Source organism: Natator depressus, chromosome 2, assembly GCF_965152275.1.
Source record: "Natator depressus isolate rNatDep1 chromosome 2, rNatDep2.hap1, whole genome shotgun sequence".
Taxonomy (NCBI): Eukaryota; Metazoa; Chordata; order Testudines; family Cheloniidae; genus Natator; species Natator depressus.
The window spans coordinates 83,938,378-83,955,403 of record NC_134235.1 but is presented as its reverse complement, the minus strand read 5'-3'; the positions used below and the strand labels follow the sequence as shown (position 1 = coordinate 83,955,403).

The window sequence follows — 17,026 nt, the reverse complement described above, 5'->3', positions numbered from 1 at the left end:
TTGTCTAATAAAGCTTGGCACCTTTTTGTAATATACAAGGGCCAAAGAGCTTTGCTGCAAGACCCATGTATGTGGCACTGCCCTAGGAGAAGAGTGAGGAGCTGTTACATGTGGCCCATTGCATTGTCTTTTTGCATTATTTCTACAGAATATCAAATTAACCATTACAAAAATCAACAACCAGTTTAAATTGCTAAACCGCTTCTAATTGACTTTAGTAGATAAGGTCTTTGGGGGCAAGGATCATTTTGTTTAGGCGCTGTCTACACTGGCAAGTTCTGCACAGTAAAGCCGCTTTCTGCACAGTAACTCCCAAGGTGTACACACTGCCAAGCCACTTACTGCGCAGAAACTCTGCAGTTGTAGTGCTCTTTTAAAAAAAACCCACCCCAAAGAGAGGCGTACAGCTTTCTGCGCCCGGGCTACAGCGCTGCAGTGCTAGTGTAGACACCATGGCCATTACACCACTGCAATTGGCCTTCAGGAGGTGTTCCACAATGCCTGTTCTGACCTCTCTGGTCATCAGTTTGAACTCTTCTGCCCTACCCTCAGGTGACCAACTGGCATCCCCACCCCATACATTCCTTTGCAAATTTGAAAGTCCCCTTCCTGTTTGCTCGGTGATGCATGCAGTGGTCTCAGCGCATCTTTCCAGGTGGCCACGCCTGTTCCATGCACCAGGCAATCCCCTGCTTGGAGCAATGCCGAGCTGCTGGACCCCATCAGCATTTGGGGAGAGGAGGCTGTCCAGTCCCCGTTGTGCTCCAGCCGTGGGAATTATGATATCTACGGACAGATTTCATGATCCATGACAGAAAAGGGCCATGACTGGGACACACTGCAGTGTAGGGTGTTACGAATTACACCTGGTAGGACACGCACACATGTGCTACGAATTACACCTGGTAGGACACGCACACAAGTGCTACGGATTACACCTGGTAGGACACGCACACAAGTGCTACGGATTACACCTTGTTAGGACACGCACACAAGTGCTGCGAATTATACCTGATAGGACACGCACAGTTCGAATCTAGGCTGAGGCACAGAAATAAAGTCCACAACTGCAGAGTTTCCAAAAGGCACTAAGTTTATTACGCTCGAGCGTGGTGCCCCCCTGCTAGCCAGGAGGGGACCCTGAATACAGATTATACAAAGGTTATATACTTTTTAGCAAAGCATGTTGCCCTCGTGCATCGGAAACCTTAGCCAATAAACAAACCCTTGTCTTATCTACCACCTATCCCTGCTTGGTGCATTCCTCGTGCTATACCAGTATGTTAATTACACAGCATGGTTTTAAAGCCATGCATTAGTAACTTTTATTATCAGGATGGGAGGCCTCACATCAAGGCCAAGAGACAGGGAGTTAGAGACTAACAAAAACCAGATACTGGGAGTCAAGGCAGGCTGGAGACAAGGAGGAGGATTTTCACAGGGATTCAGTATCTAAGGATCACTCCTCCTGGTGTATGCTGTGCTGGCATTTAAACAATGGTGGGCCCCAAACCAAAATGGAGTCACATGTGCTAACTTTTCCTTAACAGTCCTCCCTTTCTTTTTGTACGTCAGTAAGCTATATTGGGGCTGAGTAACCGCGCTGCAGGGTTAGCAACTGCCGACAGCACATACTGCAGCATTGTAGGCATACAAAAAATAACACAAAAACAATAACAGTCAAAAAAAGTAAATACAAAGTACGCCGTTCCCAAGTCCCCACATCCGGTAGCCATGAGGTGAGCCAGTCCCAGACCCCCTGGAATCCGGCGCTGGTAGTGTCGAGGCTGACGTGATGGAATAGGGCTGCCTGTTGCTTGAGGATGTGGATGTCAGTTTCCACTCTATGGTGCTGATTTACAAATACACAACAGCTTGAGTTGACTAGAGCACAAACCCCGCCCTGATTTGCAAGGAGATAATCCAGGGCTAGGCGGTTTTGCAATGTGGTTTGGGATAGTTGGGTGACTTCAATTTGAAGGGCAGATAGAGCATCTGCAGTAGCATTTGCCATTAGTTCCAAAGCAGCTGAAATATTAACTATAGCTTTTTTCAGCTCGCTTACTCCCAACCATGGCAGAAACCAACGCACAAAGGAGTGAAAGCCTTTGGGCCGTTGAGAAAGGGGGATTAAAAGAATACTTCGTCGGTCCCTCCATACTAGATTGCGGATCTCTCCCCGGGTCAGGTTCTGGTGTACTGTCACGGCGGGTACTATAGCCCCTAAGGTACATGTACCACGCCATCCTGCTGGGAGAACTTTATAGGCTGTGTGATTGCATAACCAATACCAGCCAGACCCCTCGGGGACTGGCCACGGGGCCCCGGAGTAGGTGGAGGGGCCTCCCGCACCAGAGCTGATTTGGGTGGTGTTCTTGCACCCCACAAAATTCTCTACAAAAACTGTATTTTCTATGCCCTTACATTGTGACACACATAAAGCATAATTACCCTGAGCCACCATATCAATAGACCATATTTGGATTGTAACATTCCAGTTAAATGTAGTGTATGCCCATAGCTTAGCTTGGAGTGTTCGATTAAGGGGGATAGGTACCCCTACCAATGGGACCCCCTGACCTAAATATGTGGGGGTATGAATACCAATCCAACACTGCGTTCGATTTACACCCTGTTTGATAGCACGGGTTAAATTCAAGAAGCTATTGCCCTCCCATCCTTGTACTGGACTTGGGAATAGGGAGAGGACCCCCCAGGCAAACCATACCAATGTCGACATCCTCCCCTGTACCATACAAAAAACACTACCCCCAATGTAAGTCCAATACACAGGAACACAAAAAGTCCTGGTGGGCTGTGAAGGTCCCAGTAGCTGGAAAGCTCAGTCCATGGGTTGGTTGTAGTGTTCATTCGTGAAGTGGCTCGTCCAATGGCTTGTCAGGGTCAGGTGGGGGTCCCAGCGCCAACTTAACGTAGCTATGATGGATCCAGGAACCTTTACCTGCAAAGGAGTGGTGGCAGATGGTGGGAGTAATGTTTGTGGCTGTAAGGCGTTTTTGGTATTTATACTTGCTTACAAGCACAGGTTCCAGCCTCTGGAATAAACCCACCCCACCACTTCACTTCACATTCCCAAGAATACATCTTGCAACTTCCTCCCTGCCAATGTACAATGCTTCGTTTTTGCCATTAAGGCCAATTCTCAGTGTCTCTTGAAGTCAGGAATCCTTGGATTTTGGTGGTTTTAGCAGAGCAGGTGTTTTTTCTTTTTTTTTTTTGGAACAGTCATGGTTTTGCATTATACAGGGGAGAGGTTACTAGCACGTCACCCTGTAGTGCTTTGGTTTCTTTAGCAAATACTGAATGCAGGTTAGCTTTGTCAGTGGACAAGGGAGAGGTTACTAGCACTTCACCTTGTTTTTGTTTTGTTTCTTTTTTGCTGTTTAAAAGGAGGAAAGAAAAAAAAAAACCCAGAAGGAGGGACAGGCTGATCAGAAGTCGAAGTGAAGTCATCTCGAGGTGGAGGGGTCTTTTTGCAATAAGAAGCATGGGTCCAGGAAGTCAGTCTTTGGCACTTCACAGCGGTGTTGTTAGTTAGCAGGACTTAATAAGGGCCTTTCCAGCATGGGGCCAGAGTAGTCTTTTGTTGATGGACCTTTATTTAGACCCAGTCACCTGGTTTTAACAAATGGCAGGTTTGCTCAGGATTCTTGAAGCAGGACTTCTTTTACCTGTAAATACAGAGACCTAACACATTTCATTAATGTCTGGCAGTGTGTTGCAGATCTCACAGCTGCTTGGGCACATTTAAGCCCCCCTCTTTCTTGGCTGTTAGCCAAATCCTAGCTGTGAGTAGTGTCCTTGGGCAGGCCAGCGTCTTATCTTTGGACCGAGCCTGCCAGCTGCAGCGTTGAATTAGCTTGTCCTCCGTTTTATTTCTTTTCCCCTTCTTGGCTTTTATTAACCTGCAAAGGAAACTTTCACTTTCTACTTATACACCTTTGTTTAAAAAGGAACACATGTACATTGCCCATTATACAGCACTTTAGTTCTTATTGTTTAATGTATGCCACATACACCCTTTTAGGAAAATGACTTTTTTACAGAGCTTTGGAGCAACAAGCCAGGACAAGCACACCCACTTTTGAGGAGTCCACTTGGTACAACCTCTGGTGTCCAATAGCTTTCCTCTCTCCCCAGCCCTCTGGCTAGAAATATGAGGTAGCCAGAAGGATCTCATGTATAATATGGGGAGTGGGTTAACCTTTCATGTCCTTGCTTCCAAAGACTGTTGGTGTGCAAATTTTAACAACAATTTTTTTTAATTAAAAGATCTGGCCAATGAAATTTTTTTTTCTTTTTTTTTTTTTTTTAACTTAGGCAAATGTATTAAACTTTAGTATATCACATTTTTTGATATTATCCAAACACTTTGTATTTCAAGTTGAATAAAACAAGTATCTGCATTTTGATTTAACAGTTTTAAACTAAACTGTCCTATGAAAAATTAAACACAGCAATTCTGGCCACAAGACAAACACCACAAGACAGGACATAGAACACAGAACAGAATTCCTATTGTGCCAGTAAATTCATGAGATGTTGAATTGCTTTTCAGCTGGCATTAGTTTTTTCTGATTTTCTGAAAGACAAAAATAAAACACAGATCTACCCCTTTTGGGCAGTCAGTCATTGCTTAAAATATTTCTTTTTTATACAAATACCCTTGTTAATTGCAGGCAAAACAGAGGAATTACCCAGATTTTCTTGTATTTGTTTTATAGGCAGCCCAGGTTTCAGTGGCCTCTACCTTATCAGTTAGGTAATTTACATTAAAACAAATGCTTTCCGGCTTGCTTTTGGATCTACAGGTTAAAGATTTTTACTTTAAAAAGGGCACAATAAACTTTACCAGACTTTTGATTGCCTTTTACTTTTAACTCCTGCTGTCAAAGACACAGCGACCTGAAAAGGAAGACATCGCCTATTGTAGCCCCTTGGAGCCTAATAAGATATTAATTAAGTAGCACTGTATAATTGCATTTCTTTGGAAAAGGGCCCATTTTTTTCTAAAATGGCTGCAAAGAAACTAAGAATTTTTTTTTTTCTTTCCAGTATTTCACAAAGTTCAACTGCTTAATTCTTTCTAGCAACTAAAGAGTTAACTTCTTACTTTCCTTTCTTAAATCACTTGCTTATTTCTCAAAACGACACCCAATTAACTTAGATTTTACCATTTCAAGTATTATTCCGGGATTTACGTTTTCCATTCTTGTAATTCTTTACTCCTCTTTTTTCACTATGACCTTCAAGTTTTCAACCTGTTTTCCAATCTCTCTATCTGTTGCCTGCCCGCTTGGGCCCGATCCTGTTTTTTTTTCTCTGAACTGTTCCTTCCATGAGCACCAGCTTTGTTTCACTACCAAATTAACAAGGAGAGTGGGCTTCTTAACTAGCCCCCAGCCCTCCTGGTCTCTTTTCTTAAATATTTTTACTTATAAGGGCTACCCGAGTCCTCCCCCCATGAGGCTTGTCACCTGGACAGAAAGCACGGCTAGTTGGCAAGCAAGGAGGTGACGGGCATAAGTCAGAAAGTCGAGGGTAAGCCGGAGGAGGGGCAGAAACAGGCACAGCACAGAGCGGGGCTGGAGACCCCTGAGATGAATAAGAAAAGGAGGAGGAAAGAGGACGTCCTTTCGCACGCGCATAAGCCCAGTTGTCCCATACATACCAATAATCCATCTGGGCTGGAGCTTTGTTCTCCAGCCTCCTTCTAAGCACCGTTAATGTATCCCCAGCAAAAGACCCATCCGGTGGCCATTCAACAGAGGTCTGAGTTGTTAGTGCTGGCCACTCAACCTTACACAAAATAACAGCTTTTTTCCTACCTAACCCATGGGTTCCAGAAATATTTCCCCAATTCTCGAGAATTTCAGCCAAAGGGCTCCCCTTACTTATACTCTGCCCAGAACCCATAGTGGGCTACCAAAAGAACACAAAATGTGCCACCTTATCGCCTAAGCGACGGCTCACACCCCCCCCTCCTCGGAGTACTCAAAGGTGAACTCACCCTGTGCCGGCTGGAGCTGTCCGAGAGGAGGAGTGTAGTCTCGCTTGTTGGGGCGAGCCTAGAGTCCCTTCGTGGTCGCCAAAACTGTTACGAATTACACCTGGTAGGACACGCACACAAGTGCTACGGATTACACCTGGTAGGACACGCACACAAGTGCTACGGATTACACCTGGTAGGACACGCACAGTTCGAATCTAGGCTGAGGCACAGAAATAAAGTCCACAACTGCAGAGTTTCCAAAAGGCACTAAGTTTATTACGCTCGAGCGTGGTGCCCCCCTGCTAGCCAGGAGGGGACCCTGAATACAGATTATACAAAGGTTATATACTTTTTAGCAAAGCATGTTGCCCTCGTGCATCGGAAACCTTAGCCAATAAACAAACCCTTGTCTTATCTACCACCTATCCCTGCTTGGTGCATTCCTCGTGCTATACCAGTATGTTAATTACACAGCATGGTTTTAAAGCCATGCATTAGTAACTTTTATTATCAGGATGGGAGGCCTCACATCAAGGCCAAGAGACAGGGAGTTAGAGACTAACAAAAACCAGATACTGGGAGTCAAGGCAGGCTGGAGACAAGGAGGAGGATTTTCACAGGGATTCAGTATCTAAGGATCACTCCTCCTGGTGTATGCTGTGCTGGCATTTAAACAATGGTGGGCCCCAAACCAAAATGGAGTCACATGTGCTAACTTTTCCTTAACAAGGGTCAAAATGAAGGAGCTGTGGAATGCCTACCACAAGGTGCGGGATTTTGGGGAAGGGATGGAATGGGGGTGGGGCGATGGCAGTGCAGGGGCAGGAAGAGGCAGGGCCGGGGCGGGTGGAGTCAAGCACCCACCAGGCAGAGGGAAAGTCAGCGCCTATGAGCCCAATGGTCAACTTTCCCACTCTAAACTGGTTAGCGACCGATTGGTAGCAGTCTGGAGTAGCCAGCTTCCACAGTGCAATCACCACGCACTTCTCCAGTGACAGGGCAGCTCTCATTCTCATGTACTTGCGCCACAGGGCTGGGGCGAGCTCCTCACAGTCCCATGAATGTGGCTTTCCTCACACAAAAGTTCTGCAGCCACTGCTCGTCATCCCAGACACGCATCACTATGTGATCCCACCACTCACTGCTTGTTTCCCAAGCCCAAAAGCCGTGTTCCACTGTGGTCAGCACCTCCGTGAATGCCACAAGCAATCTCATGTGAGATCTCGCCACGCGTGGTAGGTACATGTCGCACTCCTGTTGCCTTTGTAGTTTAAGGAATAACTCCACTGCCACTTGTGATGTGTTGGTCAGAGCAAGCAGCATACTGGTCAGCAGTTCGGGATCCATTCCTAAAGCCCAAAAGAGGCAGGGCGCGCAGTACACAAACTGTTGAAAGATGGTGCCAAATGCGGACGGAAGCACTGGGATTGCTGGGACGCGAAGCAATGCATCACGGGCATTGGGACTGGACCCTGGATGCCCCGTGACCCTCTCCGCCTTCCCACAAGTATTAACAGCAAAAGAGAAAGAGGTGCTCTGTGGGATAGCTGCCCAGAGTGCACCGCTCCAAATACTGCCGCAAGTGTGAACGTGCTACTGCGCAGGCAGCTGTCAGTGTGAACACACAACCGCGGTTTTCCTTCTGCACTCTCTGAGCAGTGCTGTAATTTTGCCAGGGTAGACATGCCCTTACTCTGTACAGCTCCTATCCTAATGTTGCCCTGACCCTGTTTAAGGGCTTAACTACACTGGCAGCGCTTTAACATGGCTTGCGTGGTCATGGCAGAGCACTGGGAGAGCGCTCTGCAGCGCTCTCAAAAAAAAAAAAAAAAAACCACCTCCACGAGGGGCGTAGCACAGCTCCCAGGGCTGGTGCACTGTCTATACTGGCACGTTACAGCACTGAAATTTGCAGCGCTCGGGGGTGTTTTTTCACACCCCTGAGAGAAAGTTGTAGCACTGTAAAGTGCCAGTGTGTAGATAAGCCCTGAGGCATACTGGTGCTATTAATTAATTTTATTGGATTAATGCAATTTGCTAGTTGAAATGAATCCTTCAGTGCCCTCAAAGCAGTTCCCATTGCCATATGCTAAGTGTTGCACAACTCTGCATCAAGTGGGTTAAACTTTGTTTTTCCTCACAACTCAAGGTGGATCTTATGACGTTTACTCACCTGAACATCTATGCTAGCAATAAGTCAATTTTGTTCTTTCCTGGAGATGTGCCAAGGCAACAATATCTACTGCTATCAATGCTTAGTTGTGAGTAGGTGTAAAGACCTTTCCTCCTACAAATTTATTTTGCAGATAATTAACACTCTATCGGTGTGTGTATGTAAGTAATATAGAATATGGTATGCTAGAGATGTGTTTTCATAGCCCTGGTCTACACTATGAGTTTAGGTCGAATTTAGTAGCGTTAGATTGGTTTAACCCTATACCCATCCACACGAAGAAGCCATTTTTGTTGACTTAAAGGGCTCTTAAAATAGATTTCTGTACTCCTCCCCGACGAGGGGATTAGCACTGACGTCGACATCACCGGGTCGAATTTGGGGTAGTGTGGACGCAATTTGACGGTATTGGCCTCCGGGAGCTATCCCAGAGTGCTCCATTGTGACCGCTCTGGACAGCACTTTCAACTCAGATGCACTAGCCAGGTACACAGGAAAAGCACCGGGAACGTCTGAATTTCATTTCCTGTTTGGCCAGCGTGGCGAGCTGATCAGCAGAGGTGACCATGCCGAGCTCATCAGCACAGGTAACCATGCAGTCCCAGAATCACAAGAGTTCCAGCATGGACCGAACAGGAGGTACTGGATCTGATTGCTGTATGGGGAGATGAATCCATGCTATCAGAACTCCATTCCAAAAGACAAAATGCTAAAATATTTTTAAAAATCTCCAAGGGAATGATGGACAGCAGGATGCAATGCTGAGCCTACTGGGGGATCAAACTGATATGCACAGGCATCTGGTGGAGCTGCAGGAAAGGCAGGAGGAGCACAGACCATTGCTGCAGCCCCTGTCTAACCGCCCTCCCTCCTACCCAAGCTCCATAGCCTCCTCACCCAGATGCCCAAGAACACAGTGTGGCGGGGGCTCCAGGCACCCAACCACTCCACCCCAGAGGACTGCCCTCATCCCCCACCCCTCCCAGGCTACCTTGGCAGTTATCCCCCTATTTGTGTGACAAATTAATAAAGAATCTTTGATTTTTGAAACAACAATGACTTTATTGCCTCTGCAAGCAGAGATCGAAGGGGGGAGGGTGGTTGGCTTACAGAGAAGTAGAGTGAACCAAGGGGGCAGGTTTTCATCAAGGAGAAACAAACAGAACTGTCACACCATAGCCTGGCCAGTCATGAAACTGGTTTTCAAAGCTTCTTTGATGCGGAGCACACCCTGCTGCGCTCTTCTACGCGCAGCCAGACACCAGGGCGATTAATCAGCGGCCAGGCAATTTGCCTCAACCGCCCATCCTGCCATAAACATCTCCCCCTTACTCTCACAGATATTGTGGAGCACACACCAAGCAGCAATAACAATGGGAATATTGTTTTCGCTGAGATCTACCCGAGTCAGTAAACTGCACCAGCATGTTTTTAAACGTCCAAATGCACATTCTATCACCATTCTGCACTTGCTCGGCCTATAGTTGAACAGCTCCTTACTACTGTCCAGGGTGCCTGTGTACGGCTTCATAAGCCATGGCATTAAGGGGTAGGCTGGGTCCCCAAGGATAACTATAGGCATTTCAACATCCCCAACAGTTATTTTCTGGTCTGGGAAGTAAGTTCCTTCCTGCAGCTGTTCAAACAGATCAGAGTTCCTGAAGATGTGAGCATCATGTACCTTTCCCGGCCATCCCACGTTGATGTCAGTGAAACATCCCTTGTGATCCACCAGTGCTTGCAGCACCACTGAGAAGTACCCCTTGCGGTTTATGTACTGGCTGCCAAGGTGGTCAGGTGCCAAGATAGGGATATGGGTGCCGTCTATGGCCCCACCACAGTTAGGGAACTCCATTTCAGCAAAGCCATCCACCATGACCTGCACATTTCCCAGAGTCACTATCCTTGATAGCAGCAGCTCAGTGATTGTGTTGGCTACTTGGATCACAGCAGCCCCCACAGTAGATTTGCCCACTCCAAATTGATTCCCGACTGACCGGTAGCGGTCTGGCGTTGCAAGCTTCCACAGGGCTATTGCCACTCGCTTCTCAACTATGAGGGCTGCTCTCATCTTGGTATTCTTGTGCTTCAGGGCAGGGGAAAGCAAGTCACAAAGTTCCATGAAAGTGCCCTTATGCATGCGAAAATTTTGCAGCTACTGGGAATCATCCCAGACCCACAACACTATGCAGTCCCACCAGTCTGCGCTTGTTTCATGGGCCCAGAATCAGCGTTCCACGGCATGAGCCTGCCCCACTGCCACCAAGATGTCCAAACTACTGGGGCCCGTGCTTTGAGAGAAGTCTGTGTCCATGTCCTCATCACTCTCGTCACCACGCTGCCATCGCCACCTCGCCTGCTTTTGCAGGTTCTGCACATACTGCACGAGGTGTTTACAGTGCTCACAACAGCAGCGGTGAGCTGAGCAGGCTCCATGCTTGCCGTGGTATGGCGTCTGCAGGAGAGCAGAGTTGCAGCAGAAGCGGTGGATGACGATGAATGCTACGAGAATAGATATTTATACAGAACGATGAGAGGACCTGTGAGGTGGATTCATGGCACCAGGAGAGCGGAGTTGCAGTGGAAGCAGTGGATGAGGCCAACATGGAGAAATTTGCTATTGAGACTGAGCTCACTTACAAGAGCAGGAGAGCAGAGTTGCAGCGGATGACGACGGTTAGCAGTCATACTGCACCATCTGCTGACAGCAGCACCCAGGACACAACAGCAGCAGTGACGCTGAGCTGAGCGGGCTCCATGCTTGCCGTGCTGTGGTGTCTGTGCAGAAAAAAGGTGCAAAACAATTGTCTGACGTTGCTTTCATGGAGGGAGGGGCGACTGATGACATGTACCCAAAACCACCTGCGACAATGTTTTTGCCCAATCAGGCAGTGGGAGCTTAACCCAGAATTCCAATGGCCGGTGGAGACTGCGGGAACTGTGGGATAGCTACCCACAGTGCACCTCTCTGTAAGTTGATGCTAGCCATGGTAGTGAGGACGCACTCCGCCGACTTAATGTGCTTAGTGTGGACATACGCAATCGACTGTATAAAATCAATTTCTTAATCAACCTCTAAAAAATCGACCTAATTTCGTAGTGTAGACATACCCTTAGGCTATGGCTACACTAGAGCGCTTACAGCAGCTCAGCTGCACCGATGCAACTGTGCCACTGTAAGCTCTCTAGTGTAGTGGCTCTAAGCCAGGGGAGGGCAAAGTTAGTGGCCAGAGAGCTACATCGGGTTTCCAAAATTGTATGGAGGGCCGGTTAGGGGAGGCTGTGCCTCCCTAAAGAGCCAGGCATGGCCCAGCCCCTGACCCCATCCAACCCCCATACCCCCCTGCTTCTCACCCCCTGATGGGCCCCCCCCCAGGACTCCTGCCCCATCCACCACCTCCTGCTCCCTGTCCCCTGACCACCCCTGACTGCTCCTGCCGCCCCATCCAACCCCGCCTCTCCTTCCTGACTGCCCTCCCGGGACTCCTGCCCCCATTCAACCCCACCTGTTTCCCGCCCTCTGACTGCCCTGACCCCATTCCACACTTGAACTCCCCTGCCCTCTATCCAATCCCCCCTGCTCCCTACCTCCTTACTGCGCTGCCTGGAGCACCGCTGACTGGTGTGCTACAGTCGCGCAGCACAGTCAGTTCAAAGCAATTGTTACACAAAGTATCACGCCCAATAAAAATGGTCGTATAACCGCATATAATTGGTGACATTACAGAAGAGGCAAATCTCTTTAACATTCCAAAGCTAGTCTAGATGATGATGCTAAGGCTAGGGCATGCTATAAATGTGGTGGGGAGAGGAGGGGAGCAGAGTTATTGGTGGGTTTTGCTGTATTTTCTATTTTTTCTGGCATTGGGTGGTATAAAGAAATGCAATGAGACTTTGTGTCAGTCCGGTAATCTTCAGTGCAATGCCAGAGAATGCTTTGCCTGCAGTTGAGCACTGTGAATAGCAGGTAGAACAGGGCTGGCTTTAGACTACAGACCGACTAGGCTGTAAACCAAGGCAGAAAAAAATGGAGGGTGTAGATATTCCACTTTGCTGAGAGCTCTGATTATTTTGTAACCTGAATAAAAGGACTTGGGAGCTAAAACATCCTGATGATTTTCTGCTGCTTTTACCTGCTGTAATAGAACAGATTTTTTAAGGGCTTGTCTACTGCTAAAGTGCTACAGCAGAACAGCCGCACCACTGTACCACTTCAATGTAGCCGCTACTTGTGCTGATGGGAAGGATTGTCCCATTGGTATAGGCAGTCTACCTCCCTGAGAGGCAGTAGCTGGGTGGATGGAAGAATTCTTCCATCAGCCTACTACTGCATACACGGGTGCTTAGGTTGGCTTAACTACGCTGCTCGGGGGTGTTAATTTTTCACACCCTTGACTGACATTGTTAACCCAACCTAATTTGCTTGTGTAGATCAGCCTGAAGTATAAGACAATGGAGAGAGAAGCTCTTTGTGGTGCAGGACTGATTCCATTGTTGCCCTATCTGGGTTGCAGCAGTGGGGAAAGGGAAGCTTTGCAGGGCCAGGGAGAATCTTCATAAAAACTTCACCAGAGTGAGATTCTGAGAAGAGCGGCTGGAGCTGAACTGGTACATTCTGAATGAGTGGATTTTTTTTTAAACTGTGTTAGTGGTAGTGGTCTGGTCCCTTATGATAAGCCTCCTTCCCCCATACCAGGTAAATGGATTGCAGACTTTCTGCCACTGCAGCTTGATCCCCGTGGATACCTGCCAGGAGTTATGGTGAACGTGGCCTTGTGTCTGTGATCTCTCTTTAAAGCAGCATACTGAAAAGTGCATTATAAAGAGAGAGAGAGAGATGAATTTAATTCGGAAATTCTATTAAACATTGGCTTCCTGGAATGAAGTATTGCTTGGCATATCAAGTTCCAGCCTGAATAGAATTGTTATCCTGGAATGGTACAGTGCTGTTAGCTAATTCTAGATGGGTGTAAGCTATTCTTTATAATTGAAAAACATTGTATATTCATTCCTTCTCTCTCTCTCTATTTTGGTTTCTGTCTAGTTAGAGGAAGCTTTAAAAGTACCAAATTTGTTGCATTGATCAAACTGGCTTAAAAGCTAGTGACTATGCATTTTGATAGTCTTGTAAACTCACTTTTTTCTAGTCCTTTATTCTTTTAACTTCCTCTCTGATATTTTCAATCAGATTTGTCTTCTGACATTCTTTTTGCTCAGATTTGATAGTCAGATGTATGGGTAGAAATGTTTCAAGAGAACACACTGAGCACATATTGTATATTTGCCTTTAAAGTAATACGCTTAATTCTAAGTAAGCTATTTTCCTTACATTCTTTGTATGTTTAAAGATTAATGCTATTAACTTGCCTTCACAGGACCTCTGACTAAGAATTCAGAGTTATTTCAGTCAAGAACTAACTTTTTGCATCTTATTGCTACACAATCACAAGAGTTTCCCAGGGAGAAAAATCTCCTAAATGCCTTTCCCATTTAGTGTAGGGGGAAAAACTCTTATGGCCTAGTGCATATTGATGAAGGAGGATGTGAAGAAGACTTTAAGCATGCAATTTACACTGGAAAATATGAAAATTACAACTCCAGAGTCCGTCAATCTAGAGATTAAGCTAGCCACTAAAATAGTCTACCTACCATCGGGGAGGTTAGGGATTCTCATGATCCGGATACCCCAAGGGGAGAACAGGGGTTGAATCTCAAGGAATGAGTCAAATCAAGTGATTATATACAATGTTATTGGGCTGTTAAAATATGTTGAGGTTTAATATTGCGCTAAACTTAATCATTGAGATGTATCCAGGCTATAGTTAAGAATTTGTATAGTTCAGAATTGCGCTCTCAAACTTCAGCGTTACCTCACAGCAGGACAATGAGTGATCAGCCAGGCAGAAGCACTTCCCACACCCGGTGTTTACACAAAACCAGACTCAAGTTCTATTGTACAACCCAGGAAAAGATATATGATGGGACATGAGAGTTAATGGAAAGACATTAAGGGCAGGTCTACACTACGGGGCTAAGTCGACCCAAGTTATGCAACTCCAGCTACATGAATGTGGCTGTACTCGATGTACCTTAGGTCAATGTATTGCGGTGTCTGCACCGCACTGGGTCGATGGGAGAAACTCTCCTGTCGACTTACCTTATGCTTCTTGTTCCGGTGGAGTACCGGAGTCAACAGGAGAGCAATCGGCAGTCGATTTAGTGGGTCTTCACTAGACCCACTAAATTGATCCCTGGTGGATCTATCACCACGCATGGATCCCCTGGTAAGTGGAGACAAGCCCTAAGACAACTGGGAATTCTCACCACTCTGAATAACCATGAGTCACCGTGCCAGGAAAGGGGAGACAAAGTCTTTTAAAAGGAAGGCTGGAAATTGAAATTTTCATCCAGAAACTGAGGGACAGCACAGCCTCTAAGCAGGAACCCGGATTCCTCTCTACACACTGGATTCCCCCCTACAGTTTGAGGGTACAATGGTCAACTGTTCAGTGGCAATAGGTAACTTGTATTAGAAAGGCATTTTTTCTAACATAAAAGTGTAAAGCCTGAATATTCACTGTGTAACTTGTAGGTTTGCTCTCCCTCACTATTTCAGCTTTGAATCTGTAGTTTTTCTATTAAATAAACCTTTGTTTTTACCCCAAACTGGTTTCTGTTGTGTGGAGAGTGTGTGCATCAAAGTAACCTGAGGTCTAGAGAGCTGGTTTCACACCTTCAAGGTTGAAGAACCAGAAAAAGAGAAAAGTCAGAGTGCCTGGTAATTCAGAACTCCGAAGACAGATTTGGGGACACTCAGGACTGAAAGGGCTGTTGGTATCACCCTGCCAGGAATGACTAGGCTGCAGAGGCTTTGTGCCTGTGGGCAGGCTACCGGTGTCAGGCATCTGAGCCATAGCAGCACAGTATAAGATGCCTGAAGATTACAGGGCAGGCAGTGAAAGCCTCTTACTGGTCTAGGTGATCTTCAAAACATCAGAGGTGTCTGTATAGAATTATTTTGGTTAGTTGACACTAGAGAGGATTGTAAGAGACTTCAGAGGAGTTTAATAAAACTAGTTGACTGGGCAAAACAATGTAGATGAAAGTCAATGTAGACTCGTGCAAGGAAGGCACATTTGAAGGCACAATTGGAACAGCTCAGACACCTTGACAGGTTTTAAGTTAACGAGGGTGCGGGGGGAGAATTAGGCATTGTTGAGGACAACAATGAGAACATCTCAATGTGCAAAAGCTATACAGATTTTTAGACTGTATTATGAACTGGGTGAAACCTTGTTATGGATTAAGTTAAAACTGTGTGAGCACACCCTTCCCTTGAGAGAGTTGTTGGCCTGTGTATAGTAACACTGATACACAAACTCAACATTTTTGTACAATATCTCCTTAATAGGTCTTAACCCTAAATTATCTGGACCTGTTTCCAGTATAGGACATTTTAATCTTTTTATTTACAAAACTCTATGATATAGTTGGTGGGGGTGGTTTGTTTTGTTTTTTTTTACTTCAGTAAGCAGAACTTTTGGACAGAATTTTAATGGTTGGAGGTTTTGTAATGTTTTTCAATGGCTGCTTCACCGTTCAAAGTAGCTTTATTATTCATAATTAATAATCTGTTAAAAGAAAACAATTTGGATGGTACTTTTGAATAGGATTTTGGTGTTTGGGCTTTACTGTTGTTTACTGGTTTTGTTTGGATTTTTCCTTGATGCTGGGTTGGTTTTTGCTTTCAAAGCACGCAGCTATCTGAAAAAGAGAACACAACATATTGACTACTTTTTTCGAGCCCTTATAGGATTTTAATTAAGTAGCATGGCTTGTTTACTTTTTTACTGTACACATTGCATGTTGCATGGGAATGCACACTTTTCTGTATGTTTTACTGTTTATTTGCTGTAACATATTATCCATATGAATTTAATTATATAATACCTTTTTCAGCTATTGCTTTCTTACTGAAAAAGAGAACCAGGTATTTCCCAATATCCTGGTTTTGGTCACCCTTTTACTTCCTATTTTTATTTACTAATTTATGTTTAATGTTTAACTTAATTAAAAAAGTTAAACTTTGTAAAAGCACTGAGACATCCAAAAGGCTAACTAACAAAGTTAACACTGTATGCAGTATTGTGTAGCCATGCCAGTCCCAAGATACTAGAGAGAAAAGGTGGGTGAGGTAATATCTTTTATTGGACCTGTGATGTTGCACCCCATAATGCTTGATGGGAATATGCTTATGAATGTAAATATGACATAACTGGAATATGTTTTATGCTACATATGCCACGTAATATATCTCTGTAAAGGTTATGATCTACTGAATCTATTCATCCTATTTGTATGCATGTATCATTTTTGTATTCAAAGTTATGAATACGGGCTATGCACTTGTTTAATTTTAAGTAGCCTCAGTGAAGCAGTTGGTCAGCTTCCTGAGAAAAGACTATTCTCAGTAAGTGCCCAATCAAGAAACACTTAAGCCAACAATGAACTTGGAGACACCAATCCACATCTGAACTTTCCCAGGAATGTGGCCTAGCTGGTAAGGAACTGTCATTCATGGACATGTGACTTGCCCAGGTGACTCCAAAACTCCATCGTGGAGCTGATTTCTGGATAGGAGAGAGGAGGGGACCAGCCACGAGAGAGTCTATTTAAGCCCCTGGAAGCCCCTCCATTTTGTCTTCTGCTGGCTCAAGAGAGAGCCTCTCCACCCCCAAAGGTTACCTGAAAGAGACTGGAATGAAGGACAGTAACCACAGGGGTGGGAGTGATTGTTGGACCCCCAACTAGAAGGAGGCTAGTCTGTAAAAAACGCTTCG

General features: G+C 45.7%; 1 long non-coding RNA gene across 2 annotated transcripts; it reads right to left on the bottom strand.

Moving 5' to 3' along the window:
- Positions 1 to 1,172: 1,172 nt before the first annotated feature.
- On the bottom strand, positions 1,173 to 6,735 carry LOC141982470 (uncharacterized). Of its 2 annotated transcripts, none has more exons than XR_012638096.1 (3): positions 6,204 to 6,735; positions 6,032 to 6,167; positions 1,173 to 3,926 (listed from the first exon to the last, which is right to left on the bottom strand). It is a non-coding gene; the product is annotated as an uncharacterized LOC141982470 (long non-coding RNA). The 2 variants fall into 2 exon arrangements; XR_012638095.1 differs by having other exon boundaries at positions 1,177 to 3,926; positions 6,032 to 6,131.
- Between the last annotated feature and the right edge of the window lie 10,291 nt (positions 6,736 to 17,026).